Below are 5,062 nucleotides of genomic sequence, written 5' to 3'. Positions count from 1 at the left end.
CCCAGTTGAAGTACAACTCCTTTTCCATGGCTCTTGTATTAACTACATGCTCTCTGGTGTGTAATCTCAAATTCCATATTTTTCTTAAGTGATTGAAAGAAATGGGCAAAGAAAATGAAAAAGAAGACAATTATATTCCATAATTATTAAACACTGCACCCAACTTCCTCTCCTTTCAAATGTTGCCCAATGAGGTAGACATGGAAATTGTTGTCACATTTCCTAAAGAAGAGGCCATCTTCTCATATCCTGAATAAATTACAAGATCTTCATATTAGTATCTATGTTTGAAAAACATGAATTCCATTGCATAAAATCACTTATAAGTGTTAAAAGGAAAACTAAACAGCTATCAAGACTTTAGGCAACTTATGGAGCATCAAGAAAGAAAGAAACAAATAGAAATTCAAAGACATCTCTATATATTTACATTAAGCTAATACAAAGAAACCCCATCTATATTAATACTAGCACAAAACAACATTAAGCTAATAAAAAGAAACCCCATCTACATGAATACTAGCACAAAATAATCTAAGCTAGTTTATGTTGCAGGCCTCCAGGTTTCATATTTTAAATTTCAATTTTTTACCTCTATGTAATGTGCTAGGGTAATTTTTCCCTACTTTTCAACAAAATTTCTCCTTCTTGTACAACATATTAACACAATAAATCCAACAGTGCACCCCTACCACTGATACTACTATACAGTGTTATGATAATTCACCCTAGAATTTCTTGATAATTAACCTTTCTTTTTCTATTACAGTGGGTAAATTATAATTCTGAATTGCTACTGCCTTCAGTGATTACAGTGAAAAAAGGTATCTGGAATAATAAACAACAGTGCAACAATTTTTGGCAATACACTACTCAATATCATAAAAACCCAGAGTCATAACATGAAATTCAATTCAAACAACTTCAGTTCCTCACTGATGAGAATTATAAACCACAAAGTAAATCCAAATTACACAATATTAGTTACTCTAGCTAAGAGTCAGAACTTAAATTAGTTATGTTTCCTACAATTCATGGGCTTTCCACTGTCTAAGAAGTCAATTCTGAACCTATTACAGAGTTGGCTTCACCACAATATGTCTTCTCCTGCTAGACTACATCCTTTTATTGGAGGATTTGAATTGTTGGCAATCATGAATTGTAGGGAGTGTCTTTTCCAGCCTATACATGACTTCTTCTCCACAGATTTAATGGAAGACAAACTCAATGGTTTCCTTTGGATCCAGAGACAAGAATCAAATCCCTGCAACTTGGAAACCCTCCTTGATGCTCAACCGAATAGGTCCCGCTTCAGGCAACTCTGATTTAGACTATATTTAGGCTTTGGAACCCTCCGATGAGTGTCGAGTCACTACTCCACTGCCTTTTAAACCTCCAACTAACCATCCACTTTTGGTCCAGCTTGCTGAGATAATACCAATGATCATTCTATGATATGCAACACCAAAGGGACAAGAACAGTAAACACCAGGTCCTTGTCAAGACCCGTTCTGTAGGTAATCCCAAATTAGTCTAGGATCGTCTAGAGGAAAATTTTTATTTTTGGAGCGTAAGGTTCCACTTCCAACATCATGAGGATGGAAAGCATTTTGATTTATAGCCTAGATTTGCTTTGTAATATCCTTCCATATTGTCTTTTGTGCATACTAAATAGTCAGGCTACTATCTCAACCTATCAGAGGCTTCTTTTAGGACTCTTGTAAATTCTCCCTGTTCATTTTCCAATTCATCTCTAAATTCATGAGACCAATGCTATTGTGGGTATGTTGGTCGAATATGAATGACCTCTAAGATTCTTATGAAGGTATTAACCTTGAAGCCCAACTTAGGATTGAGTGGATGAGAGGGTTGTTCAGTGGGGGGGTGGCACAAGGAGGTCCATTTTTCCTAAATTAACTACCTATAGATATTGTCCACTGCACAATTGAGTTCCACCATCAAAGGAGGCAGACGGGGGGGATTCAAAGAGGACATGTAGGGAGGAAGATGATCAGTGAAAATACTATAGACTACAACAATGTAGATACCTCAAAAATTTTAAAATAACAACATTCTTTCCTCAATGTGCTTTGAGAAGGATGTGAAGCAATCTCCTTGGAAGAGAAAAGATCCATATAGGGGTACCTATCCTCTCCAAAGGCCAAATCACCAAGACTACAAAGATTTTATAGGTAAGAGGTAAGTTGAACAAAGTCTCTAGTTGAAGTGTGTGGGGTCTAAATCAACTTGTATAATGGCATGTGGGACTATGTTCTTACATATAATAATATGGTGGTGCATGATGGTTGATTCATCATATGATCATCTCTCAATAAGTGTTCAATTGGCCTCACCCAAGTTCGAGCTAATTATATCTTTGATCTATTGGTCTAACAAGATAGTGAAAGAGTGCCATCATTAAAGTATGTCTTGAAAATGAAATTGGAATAATTTATTTTCCAAAATAGCTAAGGAAGTGTATCCCTTGCATAGCCGCATTTGGGAAGCCGGTCCCAAATTGAAAGGTGGCCTTGAAAACTGGACACCTAAATAAATTAATAAGAATAGGTAGGGGTGATCTTAACTGGTTCTCCTCTATTGGAGAAATGCAACCAAGACATAGTATGTTTGGTTGCACTAAAAAGTGTATTCCTAACCTTACTAAGATTAACAACCCCAAATTTCGAAGGGAAAGCCAATGAATCAAGTTGTGACATAAGACTCTCAAGATAGGAAGTAATTAAGACCAAATCAGTCAATGAAAATAAGTAATTAGACCATGATGTAAAATGCACCCTTCATTGGCATGTGTCATCTCCTTTAGAAACTAGTCAGGCTCATGATTCAATGTAAATCCTGATTAAGATGGGGAAAAGTGTGCAACCTTGTTTAAGCACCTCAACGCTTAGAATAAGGTCAGAGTAGCCACCGAGTTTACAAAATCAGCTGCTAACTGATCCATAAAGCCTTGGGATGCTTGCAAATCCCTTCTCCTGATCCCCAATACAAGTTGGGCACTTGTCAAATAACCCATGTCTGCCAGTGCCCTAGGCTCTACTATGTATTCTACAGTGCACAATTTGTTTCTTTTCTCATCAACCTCAAGACAGACAACCTGTTCATTGTTGCTAACATATTCAAGACATCGAATAGATAGTTTTGTCACTAGTGTCTGAATTGTTTCGTGTGAAATAGGATCCCTGCAAGAAGAAATAACCATTAACATTTTCATTTCAATAACAGTAGTTCTCTCCTCAAGTTTTCTAAATAGAGGAATCTTAACATGAACCAAGAAGTCCCTCTCCTCCTTTGCATACAAGTCTCCAATCTTTACAATCCCTTCCGCTGATCATCTAGAATATTTCCTACATAATTTCATGATTTTATGGCACTCAATTTCACTCCTGAACTAGCACATGTGATAATAACCTGGATATTTTGAATCACCACACTGAGTGAACCACCAATGCATTGTGCAAAATATTCTTGAATGATAATTTCTATCTCAATGAAGGAAAATGTGCCACCAGAAGTCTCTGATATGGAGTGCATGGATGTCGAATCATGATCCATCCCAAATCCAAAAGTGTGTACATGGATTTGTATGTTATGCTACTCTGCAGGTTGCCTTATTAATCTTGGCAACAAGGACTGATAATCAAAAACCCTCCTAGAATTTGACAAAATGGAAACCTGTATATGGTTTCCCACATTGTAACTGTCCTGCCCATTTGAGAGTAAAATGATACTATAGTTAGGATTTTGCTCATGCTAGTCTTCCAGCACTTTGGCACCCTTTTTAATCCTTCAGCAATGCTGGTTCCACCGATGGACACTAGGCCATTCACTACTTGCAAAGAAAACTATCGACCCCCCTCAGACATACGTCGTAGGGGAAACAAACACCTAGCAGTTGATGAGAAGGCAATGACTAAATGGTGGTCCATGGGGCCAAGATTATGAATCACAAAGCCCATAGCATGCTTTAATAGTGCCAGTTTTATGCCTTCCATGCTTCCACTAGCATCAAGAACAATTACAAGATCAATAGGGACTCGATCTATGGGTATATCAGGGATTTGGGATGGATTTCCAGTATTCCAAGTTCTTTGGATTTTTTGTTGTCTTGCACTAGAGCATGGAGCTTTTAGATGTACTAGGACACTGAACTTTTGACGAAACTAAGCATGGAATTGCAGAAAACTTAGGAAACATTTTTAACTATACAGATGTACTATCAACTTCTTTGCCTTGAAGCCCTCCACTTCCTTGTGCCAATTTTCCTCTTAAATTTGTAGCCTGTGAATTTCCTACTTCTATCTCAATTTCAACCAAAGTAGTTTCATTCCCATTTTCCCTTCCTGACCCATTATCTGCACTTGACTGATACTCCAATGGCTCATCATCAGCAAAAACAGCAGGCTTTGTAACACTTGTAGCTTCAGGATGTGGAGGATGAGCAAGTGGAAGATGGGGTAAAATTGTCGTCCAATGATCTTGCTTTTGTGGCCAATTCAAAGAACTTATTCGTGCTCTGCAACACAGTGGTTCTGAATAAATCCCTTGTAAGTGAACTTCTTTCCACTTGGCTCAACAAAATGGAAATACCCTATTTCCATGCTTCACATTGGAAACACTGCAAGCAAAGTGGAAAGTGTGGGAACACTCTGCAGTAAATAAGGCATGACCATGGCTTGGTTTCATTGCATCAAGACATATTGCACATTTTTTTTGCATCATAAAATTTATACATTAGAGCACCAGATCTATATACACAAAACCATAGTTTTACAATTTCTTCAAAACAACTCATACCACAGTAGGAAATTTTAACCAAAGAGATAAGAATTTTAGATTTTCATGGTAATTTTTGCTGAGAAAATTAATCAACCCGAAATGTTTGGAGAGAAAAAGTGATAAGATGTGGCCACAAAAAGGAATTGCTCTAAGCTAAACATGACTATCATTTTGTCAAGAGACATTTATTTCAAATAGAATGGGTTCTCTAAGAAGCACAATACTAAATTTTAGTATCTCTCTCCTTTTCTTTTCTTCCAATTTC

At 37.1% G+C, this 5,062-nt stretch overlaps 1 pseudogene; it reads right to left on the bottom strand.

The window, feature by feature from the left end:
- Positions 1-2,905: 2,905 nt before the first annotated feature.
- LOC149147747 (E3 ubiquitin-protein ligase WAV3-like) lies at positions 2,906-4,737 on the bottom strand (annotated as a pseudogene).
- Positions 4,738-5,062: the final 325 nt, after the last annotated feature.

Source organism: Pinus tabuliformis, chromosome 9 (assembly GCF_031772625.1).
Source record: "Pinus tabuliformis cultivar Carrire ecotype Pingquan chromosome 9, CPIR1, whole genome shotgun sequence".
In the NCBI taxonomy this organism is placed as follows: Eukaryota; Viridiplantae; Streptophyta; class Pinopsida; order Pinales; family Pinaceae; genus Pinus; species Pinus tabuliformis.
The sequence above is the reverse complement of the archived record's forward strand: the minus strand, read 5'-3'. Positions and strand labels throughout refer to the sequence as shown.